General features: G+C 35.6%; 2 pseudogenes across 1 annotated transcript; one reads left to right on the forward strand and one right to left on the reverse strand.

Moving 5' to 3' along the window:
* The first annotated feature begins 209 nt into the window (after window positions 1-209).
* Window positions 210-10052, forward strand: LOC103336495 (disease resistance protein RUN1-like; annotated as a pseudogene). The gene is made up of 6 exons (XR_016128101.1): window positions 210-520; window positions 1334-2000; window positions 2361-3418; window positions 3536-3814; window positions 3907-4470; window positions 9655-10052. The product of XR_016128101.1 is annotated as a disease resistance protein RUN1-like (transcript).
* Window positions 6850-9352, reverse strand: LOC148915872 (uncharacterized; annotated as a pseudogene).
* Window positions 10053-11236: the final 1184 nt, after the last annotated feature.

The following is an 11236-nucleotide window of genomic DNA, read 5'->3' on the forward strand; positions in this document are numbered from 1 at the left end:
TCTGGGCTCCATCTCCATCTCCACACCAAGTTTTGGTCTTCATCCAGTCTTGTTTGTTATTGGCTTCACTTGCATCATCGATCCCATTAATAGGGGGTGAATCCGTAATTTGCAGAGACGTGTCGTTTCCAATGTTGTGTCAAAATGTGTTGGTTCCAAGAACCTCCCCACTTGTTAACTTGTTACAGTACAACTCGCTCTCTTTGAAAAGTCCACATTATTTGTTTCTAATAAATACATAAGTCGATGTTATTCCTTCTAATAAAAATCATTTCTTGTGGAAGAACACAAAATTTGAGTACAGTGGGTCAACGAAAAAAGAGCCAACAATTATTCAACGCTTTGGGCGGCAAGAAGAAGATGCATCAACTTGAGATTGAGAGGAGGCCCCTCCACTCCACTCAACCCGGCTATGCTTCTACCTGCGACCAAAAACAATGCCCATATTATTTCAGTGGTGCTTCTCAAGACGAGATGACGACCAATTGAATCCATTTCGAATTGCGCGCCGAGAAACCAGGTTAAGCTCCAACTGATTATTTATCTAAATTCTAATAGCCTCCTCCTGGCTTAGCTATTTTTAATTTCTTTTACATTTTCTGCATGCATATGTTTGGCAGATGCTAGCTACTGACTCTGTGTCTGGTGATGTTGGGTTTTCAAATCTAGGACAGTATAGCTGAGTCAGCTCTAGTCAACTCTAGGATATAGAAGCATCTACTTACTCACTACTAAGCATTGTAAATTGTAATATTCATAATTTCTCTCTGAATTGAATTCTTTCTTCTTCTTCCTCTTTCTTCATTTACTCTAGGAGTTAAAAAGTTCAGTTGATTCTTGGGTCTTTTCGACCAACAGAGATTAAAAAATTACGAACTCGAGGAATTTGATTGAGACAGGGGACAAATTACATATGTTGTATTATTTATTATGAAAAGGAGAAAGATAAAGTTGGTGGTGAATGGTTTTCAGCTTGGGAGCTATATTTACATACTTGTACATTCACTAGAGGAGTGTCAATGTGTCTTCTATGATAGTTTTAAACCTCCATGATTTGATTAATGGTTGTTGTGATGAAATTTTCGTTTCTTCAAGACCATATTATGTGAGTGGATACCTTATTGATTGTGACAAAAATTATATCAGTTGGGATGTATTGGCATTGCATTTTCAGCTGCTACGTACTAAATGTTTACCGTCTTCAATCAATATCCAACAACTGTCATGTTATTATCAAGGAATAACATCACACTTGTGATCATGACCTCATTGTACACTTATACCACTCTTTCTTTCTAGAATAATGAGTATTTATATTTGGTTCACATGCCAGTGCCAAGCCTTGAAGATAATGATGAAAGCTACTGGGATTACTCTCATTGTGAGTCCTTGGAACGATCTCCACGCCAGTGAATTTCCACAAACCAGAAACTAAGGAGGAGGTTCCAGCAGCGACAATGAGCATACACAGAACCTTTACATCTTTCCCTTCTTCATCTTCGCAATGGAAATATGATGTCTTTCTGAGTTTTAGAGGTGAAGACACTCGCAAGGGTTTTACAGACCACTTATACACTGCATTGGAACATCAAGGAATTACAACTTTCAGGGAGGACCTTGAACTTCAAAAGGGGATGGCTATTTCTCCACAGATTTTGACTGCAATTGAAGAGTCAAGGTTCGCGCTCATTGTTCTTTCACGAAATTATGCGTCATCAACATGGTGCCTCGATGAACTTGTAACAATTCTTGAATGCATGGAAGAAACAAAAACAGTGCTGCCAATTTTCTATGATGTTGATCCTTCTGATGTCCGAAAACAAACAGGAACTGTTGCAGAAGCCTTCATTAAACATGAAGAGAGGTTTGTGGATGATGCAAAGAAGGTACGAAAGTGGAGAGCTGCCTTTAAAAAAATAGCAAACCTCTCTGGGTGGAATTCAAAGGACTGGTACGGTACTCTTTCTTTTTTCTATTCAAAGGACTGGTATCTCTTATATGTATGAGGAACAGAAATAGAATAAAAATATTTAAACGGCTTTTTTGGAATCATCAATATGAATATGTAGTTGTAATATTGCATTACTTAACAATAGCTGATTTCCTTCTTCTTCTTTTTTACTATGTATACTACAGTTCACATGGGACATAAGAAATTAGATGACCAGTTCCAAACTCAGTCTCATTACAGTAATAAAAACGAATAAGTGCAATGTAGGATAGGTATTGTGTAATTATTTAGCTTTGGCTTGATCAACTACTTTGACCAGATTTCAGGTCCCATTGTAAAAGCATATCTCCATTTTGTTTGTTTATCTGCATTTGAAAACTGAAAACTAGTAAAAGTATATCCGCATTAGAGAACCAAATATATTGCTGAAGTGTTACGGAGAAAATTACTGTTTAGTTCAGTAGAGAACCAAATAGTTGGAATTGATTCAAGATTGAAACCAATCAACTTGCTCTTGGGTGCAGGGGTGGATGATGTTCGCTTTGTTGGGATATGGGGAGTGGGCGGTATTGGTAAGACAGCTATTGCTAGAGTTGTACATGAGAGAATATCTAATGAATTTGAATTTAGTATCTTTATTGGCAATGTCAGAAATATTGTTGAAAAAGGTGGTCTTGTTAGCCTACAAAAGCAACTTCTTTCTGGCATATGGATGACAATGGATGATATATCAAACCTTCATGAAGGAGCCATGATCATAAGGAGGGTTTTATGTCAGAAAAGGTTCTTCTCATTCTTGATGATGTGAATCATTTTGAACAATTAGAAAGTGTGGCTGGAAATCATGAGTGGTTTGGTTGTGGGAGTAGAGTTCTCATTACCACTAGAAATGAGCATTTGTTGATCAAACATGGAGTGGAGAGAAGATTTCAGGTAAAGGGACTAAAAAGTGAAGATGCTCTTCAACTGTTTACTTGGAAAGCTTTTAAAAAGGATTACCCTGAAAAGTATTATCTTATTTTGTCTAATCACATTGTGAGTTATGTCAAAGGTCTTCCATTAGCTCTTGAGGTCTTGGGATCATTCTTGCATGGAAGAGGTTTAAGTGAATGGAACAGTACGTTGGGAAAACTTGGAGTGTGTAAGTTGGAAATTTTTGAGGCATTAAAAATTAGTTATGATGGTCTAGATGATAATGAGAAGAAAATGTTCCTGGACATTGCGTGTTTCTTTAACGGGAAGGACAAAGATCGAGTAATAGAAGCTTGTGATGTTTCTGCAGTTGTTATATTAGAAGTCCTCATTGAGAGATCTCTCGTAAAGATTTTGGGTGGAAGGCTTTGGATGCATGATTCGCTCCAAGAAATGGGTCGGCAAATTATACTCCGGGAATTTCCTGATGAGCCTGGCCGGTGCAGCAGGTTGTGGTTTCGTGAAGATGCCAATCATGTCTTGAGCAAAAATACTGTAAGAGATTAATTAGTACATGCACAAGAATAATTTGAGTTGTTATATGATAAAACAAGGTACTCTACTAACCCTTTTTTAACGTTAATTATGAGCTTCACTATTCCATGTTAATAGGGAACAGAGGCAATAGAAGGCATAGTTCTGCACCCAGCTGATCCAGGGGCACAGGTGCATGCAAATGCTAAATCCTTTTCAAAGATGGTGAAACTAAGATACCTCAAGATTAGTAATGTGAGCATTTACAATGGACTTGAAGATCTTCCCAATAGCTTACGCATTCTTAAATGGACGGGGTATCCTTTAACATATTTCCCACCACATTTCAACCCAGAGAAGCTACTAGAACTCAAAATGTGTCATAGTTACATAAAACATTTTCGGATGGGAACAAAAGTACATATCCTTTTACTCATTTGATTTTTTATTACCTACAAAAACTGTTCAATCAGGGAAGCTAATTTTGCTATGCTTTTGCAATTTGACAGCCTTTACACAATTTAAAAACCATCAAACTCAGTCACTCTCTGAATCTTGTCAGCACACCCAACTTTAAAGGTATGCCAAATCTTGAGGTTCTGATTCTTGAAGGTTGTACACGATTGTTTGAAGTTGATCCATCAATTCAAGTGCTGGAAAGACTTACTCTGCTGAACTTGAAAGATTGCAAAAACCTTGCCCATCTTCCAAGCAGTGTAGGTTGCTTAAAATCTCTCAAAGTTCTTAATCTTTTTGGTTGTTCAAGGCTTACTATATTGCCAGAAGAGTTGGGTTACATAGAGTGTTTGGAGGAGCTTGATGTGAGTAGAACTTCCATAAGAGAACTACCTTCCTCTATTGGAAGGCTTAAAGGTCTTACTTTGATGAACTTGAAAGATTGCAAATATTTTATGCATCTTCCAACTAGTGTAAATGGCTTAAAATGTCTCAAAGTTCTTAATCTTTCTGGTTGTACAAGACTTCATGAACTGCCGGAAGAGTTGGGTCATGTAGAGTGTTTGGAGAAGCTTGATGTGAGCGGAACTACCATATTATTAGAATTGTTGGCTAGTCTTGTTAGGGAAGTCTCTAACTTATTCTTGTTAGGGAAGTCTTTAACCTAGGGTGGTCTCAAGTAGCCTTTGGCCTTTAAGCTTTGTTCGGATTTGGTTATGGACTTTGCATGCCCTTGGGCGTTTTGTATGCCATTGCAAGAGAGAGCAGTGAATTGAGCAGTGTTGGTTTTGGTCTTCATCCAGTCTTGTTTGTTATTTGCTTCACTTGCATATAGATCTCATGATCCAAGAGAAGCAGTAACAAAGAAGAGTGCCTTGTAACCTTAGGCAATGTTGAAATGTGATTTGATATTCCGGTTTTGTGTGGAAGAATATCTGCGTCAAATAACTAAGGTAAGACTTTGATCTTTCTAATCACATTAAATACATGCTTAGAAATAATTCCAATAATTTTTTTCCCACTTGATTCAGTACATCTCTATCTCTTATAATTGAATTACTTTGATCAGTGGGCTAGTTAATTTGTGCTTTTGGATGTTAGCTCTTGTCCTATCTTCTGCATTCTGCTCTGTATTTTTCTGGAGAATTAACTATTTATTAAACTTCATGGGGTGCAATGAAACGCTGTGGGAAAGTCAAGTTTTGGCTTCACATGATATACTTACGATACAAATTTGAGTTAGATGAGTGGTTGAGTTTTGTTTTTGAAAGAAGCATTGCAGGTTTGGATATCATTGGTCCTTTAAGCCTTCCATCTTAGAAAACTATATACTTTGTTTACATTCCGAAGCAAATGTTTTTGAAATGGTGCATGTGATCAAGTTCAAGTAACATGATGTGCAGTGTGTTTTAGACCCTGGACCTTGGTGTCCGGGTTCAAATGTCTGGGCTCCGTTTAGATTTACAAGGTTTTGTATAGACAGTCACCGAGTGCATATTATGCGGCTCAAATTCCCAGCTTTTTGTCGAATAGAAAAAATATATTTTCTAATATAATCAAAATTACAAAATTATAAATTCATGCTTCTCCAAAACAACCAGTCTAAAAAGTGGCTGGAAAGACAAAAAGGGCATCCAAAACAACAGACCAAGGAGGATATGCCGAGCGAGGAAACCAGCTTATCCAAGTTAATGCACATGGGGTGGCACAATAGTAGAAAAGTGGGTCAAACTCTCCCCTCTCCCAAAAGTGCACTAGAGTTTGATTCACGTAAGAAACAATCTTGAGACAAATCAATATAATACTAAGTTTTTATCATAAATAGTCAAAATTTAATCCCTAAATTCATAAATGTCAATTTTTATAAAAATTCTCAAATATAGTCAAAACCCCACTTAAATATACTCAAATGTCTTTAAAATTAAAAATCAAATAAATCCACATAAATAAAGGAAAGAAATTTTTAAAAAACTGCATCTATAGCTTGTATCCCTGGTCATCAATCACAAATATAAATAAAACAAATCATTTTGATCTTCCTTGAATTGATACAAAGAATGTCTGATCTGGAAGAAGGCACACCATTGTTCCATAGTTTCAACCCTAAGTCCAAAGTATAACATGAAAAGAAAGCCTGTGGAAGAAGGCACATCATTGTTCTATCCATCACGAGGGACTCGTGAAGGCGGCGGTGTGAGGAGGTCTAACAAGGTTTGCTTCTCATTTGGGGTTAATGGAACACCTCTAACACCAGCAAAATCTGCAACCAGAAGCGGTGATACCGCAAGTACAGTCCACAGATCAAACTTTGGGGAACAAAGTACTGTCTCCCTAAAATCCTCTTCAAGTTTCTTATAAATCTGTGTCACTCTTCCCATCATGAATCTCAACATGAATTAAGTTTCTAAGCAAGATGACAATATAAGCTTGTGAAGCAGAGAAGACACATTGAATAAAAATTGATATGGTGTGGACAAATGGTCCTCATGAAGATAAACTATGTTTTTAGGTTATTTAAATTTTGAGGGCATTTTTGTCTATTTACGTGAGTTTTTGACTATATTTGAAAGGTTTTATAAAAATTGACTCTTCGTTTGGATAAAGGAATTGCAAATTACATAGAATTTTAAAATGACGGAATTTAGATTTCCGTCATTTCAATTTCTGGCAATTGAAGATTTCAATGTTTGTATTTATGTATGTCGAATTTTGTAAATAACAAAATTTGAAAATTTCAATATTTGGATAGCTCATGTAAATTATAAATGACATAAATTAAATATTTCGAAAGAACAAAAAAATTGATAACCGACATAGAAGGTATTCCTCAAAGTATAAAATAACATATCGTTTGATGAACTATATAACTCAACTTAAACAAACATAGCATATTAGCAAACCAAGTCACTCCCCCCGTGCAATAAACATAAGCAACATACTTTTTTTTTTCTCAATTGGGAGTGCCTTCAGCATCTGAAATTGTTTGTCATTTTCTATCAGCCAAGCATTTGCGTTTTGATGTTGAAAAATGAAGGTGTACATAATATACTCCATCGTTTCTTCAATAGTCCAAATCCTCTTTCAACTACATTCCTTGCAATTGAATGACGTACATTAAATAACTCTTTGTAATTTTCAGGGCGATTGTTCCCACTCCATTCACTCAAGTGATATCTAGTTCCTCTATACGGGGCTAAAAACCCAAGCCCATTAGTATAACCCGCATCCACAAGATAGTACTTATTTACAATAAGAAATTTAAAAAAATATATAGATATAAAGAGCTAGTATTGAAAAAAAGAAGAAGGAAAGAATATCAATCTAATTTAAAACTAGTATTAAAAATTACCTCTTGCTATATGAATTGGTTGTTCCTGCGTAAAGCATCTCACAATATACGAGCATTAGATGCGAAGCCTTCCTATCTAGGTAATACATAAATAAATCTTAAATCTAGAGCACAAACCCCTAAAACATTAGTGGAGAGATCGCCCTTCCTATTTCGATATCTTGGTCTTTCTTCCGCCGACACTGTTACTGGAATGTGAGTTCCATCAAGTGCCCCAAGATAATTCTAAACATGAAATATAAAAAAGTATAAGTATGAAACTTAAGATAACTAGTTGAAAAATAAAATAAAAATCGTATTCTTTTTTTCTAGTTATATAAGTACCTCAAACCACTGTCATCTGCTTCTTTCGGAACTCACAACAGTACTTGGCTAGAATTTCATGTATTCTTCACTAATTCTCATCATGGCATATAAGACTCTGTTAAATTGCCGACTAATTGTTTCGATTGAACGATAATAGTCAAAACCAATGACTCTGTATTTCATGTTGTGAGCAATTATTTTCAAAAATATTGCTACAAATTCTTCAATTGAAATATTTTTTGGCGCTACTTTTTTTTATATGAAAAGTTTGGCAGTTTTTTTATATGTAAGTTTTAGCACATTGGAAAATATGAATTCCTGCACTATGAAAATTGTGAAATAACGCCTATTTTGGTGGAAATTAAACTAGGGAATTTGATGCCTTAATTTCCATTATTTTTTACAAGCGTCATTTAATAAATTCCGCACTTAAGTTGCCAAACAAGGAAATTGTCAATTTCTCCTCTTAAATTCCCGACTTTTAGCTAAATTCTGAGTTATTTTCCCTCATCCAAACGGAGGGTTATGAATTTAGGGGTTAAATTTTGACTATTAATGATTAAAAAAACTCTATAATACTACCTCTCCCTCATTTCTCTCACCTTCCCTCTACGATCTCAGCCTCCCTCATATTGCTCACGATCAATGTCTAAAATATTAATGGTTTCGGAAATATCGGTAGTCCAAAAATACGAAAATTTCGATGGAAATATTGGGATATTATCGATATCGATAAAAATTAAATAAAAACCACGAAAATTATAAGAAAACTTGGAAATTTTTCTTGAAACTTTGGAGGGTGTTTTTTAGTTAATGATCTATTACTTCATCACAAAAAAATTGGAAGGAAATGCATTGCAAGATGGGTTTAATTGATTTAAATTGATCCACTAGTCACTGCCATTGAATAGACAAAAGATATAACTAGTATGTGAGTGACAGAATTAATGGGCTATGGAAGCATATGAAAAAAGACTGAGTAGGCGAAATGAAAGTCCAGTAGAAAGTGCCTTCCAGTTGAAACTAAATTTAAGGTCTCAGAAGTCTAAAGATGATGAAAAAACTAGAGAAGTAGAAAATGAACCCAACAATAATTGGGAAAATAAAAGAGAAACTGTGGAAAGGAAAGACTATCCTCCATGTCGAGTATGCAAAAAGACAAGCCACCAAGAGAAAGACTGTCGGTACCGAGGCATACCAAAATGCTGGAACTGCAAAAGATTTGGACATATACAAAAAGATTGTCGATTCAAGAAAAACTATCAAGCTAAATACACAAAAGAAAATGATAAGTACGAGCATGTGTTCTATGCATGTCTAGCACCATCAGGAGAAGACAACACAAATTGGTGTATCAATAGCAGTGGCAATGACCGGAAGACAGAGACTACAACTCAATTATCAGCAGGAACAAAAATTATGGCATCGACAAGATCAGAATATCTAGCAATATTCTAGAAGAAATTAGACACTTGAAGAATATAGAAAAATCTAGAAGAAATTAGAAAGCTCGAGAAAGTTCACTAACTTTGACAAAGTCAAGTTTAAAGAGATGATTATTGTAAACTCAAGAAAAATCTTAATAAAAATCTTGTAATAAAGTAATAATATTATAAAGTAGTGAGGGGAAGAAGCCAAGTCCACCGACTTGGACAATGGCGGCAGCTTTAGCGTATAAATAGATGTTGTTGTCTCTTGTACAAAGCCAAGAAAGTGAGAGAAGGCCAAATAGCCAGCAAAGAGAGAAAAGAGGCCAATAAGCCAAAAAGGCCAACAAGCCCAGCAAACAGTTTCTAGTTGTTGAAGGCCAATAAGCCTATTCCTCTATAAAGCCTTGTACCCATCTATTGTTGAATAAATAAAATACAAATTTATAAATAAATTCAATATTAGACATGTATTTATAAAAAAAACTCAAACATTATTTAAACATAGAAACACACCCAAAATTATTCCCAAAATTAATAATTATATATTTTTTAGGTGTGTTTATAAATGGGTTTTGAGTGTGTGTAATGATGAGTTTTGGGTGTGTTTATAAAGTATTTTGGGTGTTGGGTTTTTTTATAATTTCAACCCCCATTTTGGGTATTTAGTGAAACTCTCTAAATAAAATCACTCTTTTGTTCTCTAAAACCCAACATTGATGAACTTGAAAGATTGCAAATATTTTATGCATCTTCCAACTAGTGTAAACGGCTTAAAATGTCTCAAAGTATAATCTTTCTGGTTGTACAAGACTTCATGAACTGCCGGAAGAGTTGGGTCATGTAGAGTGTTTGGAGAAGCTCGATGTGAGCGGAACTGCCATATCAGAACCACCCTCCAAACTTTATCTTTTGAAAAACCGTTACATTGAATTTTCTTTTTCTTAAACTTTGGTTTTTAATGAATTAGGAAGGTGATGGTGGTCTCAAGTTGTCCTTTGGCTTTGAAGCTTTGTTTGGATTTTGATTCTCTGAATGTTTGGCTTTCAAGCTTCTGGACTCCATCTCCATCTCCGCACCATGCGTTGGTTTTGGTCTTCATCCACTCTGCTTTGTTATCGGCTTCACTTGCATCACCAATCCCATTAATTGGTGTGTGTGGGGTGACCTCATGATGCAAGTGAAGCCAGTAACAAACAAGAGTGCCTTGTGACTTGTAGCCTTAGTCAATGTTCAAATGTGATTTGATATTTTGGTTTTGGGTGGAAGAATACTTTGATCTTTCTCTTAATATGGTCCATACGTACAGGAACAGAGCAACATCCAGAGTAGAAAAAAGAACAAGAAGTTTTCTATTTTATTTTGTTTTTAATTTACTGTGGATCAAAGCAGCACATGCTCTCAGTTGTAAGTTGTGCCGAGACAGAGTCAAAGTCTTAGTCAGAGAGCATTTGGATGGATCAATTCATGTCGGTCAAGCTTTTCCCTTGGAAGGTGTGCCTCCAGCAAGGTTTAGACTTTAGATCACAAGCCCTTACCCTACTGGGCCACTTGCACTTCCTCCTCAACCACTGACTTCTTCACCAAATACCAGAGTTTTATTGAGCCACTCGCACTTGAAATGTGATTTCATATTTTGGTTTTGGGTGGAAGAATCATCTGCCTCAAATAATTGAGGTGGTACTTTGATCTTTCTCTTAATATGGTCTATCTTGGAACAGAGCAATATCCTGAGCAGAAAAAATAAATAAATAAAGGAGCAACTAGTTTTCATTTTATTTTATTTTTATTTTCTTTGGATCAAAGCACATGTTGAGTTGTAAGTTGACAGAATCAGAGAACATTTAGAGGAGAAACACTTATTAGCACTATTTTGCTATTTCCGACCAATCACAATATGTCATGCATGATAACTTTTTCACGTGACAGTCCATAATTAGCTGAAAATAGCAAAATAGTATTATCCATGTTTCATACGAGTTTATCTGCTTTGAGAAGGTGAGATCACGTCAGTCAAAGTCTTCCATTTTTATTTAATCTGATTCTTCTGAGTCATGACAAAATTTAACATGAAAATACTAAAAAAATTCCTATCAAGAGCTCCGCTTTGACTTTGAGTTGAGATTGAGTTAATACTTAATTTTTCTATTTCTTAGTCGTTTCTTAGTAGGTGACAGGACTAGATTAATACAAAGAAAATTTATAAAACACAACACGACTAGAAGCTCACATGTGCGGTGGCTGTAAGTTTGCGCGTTTGTGGAATTGCTATGACCTCGGGAACCCACGCCAGGCCTTGTA

Source organism: Prunus mume, linkage group LG6 (assembly GCF_029339155.1).
Source record: "Prunus mume cultivar Tortuosa linkage group LG6, ASM2933915v1, whole genome shotgun sequence".
In the NCBI taxonomy this organism is placed as follows: Eukaryota; Viridiplantae; Streptophyta; class Magnoliopsida; order Rosales; family Rosaceae; genus Prunus; species Prunus mume.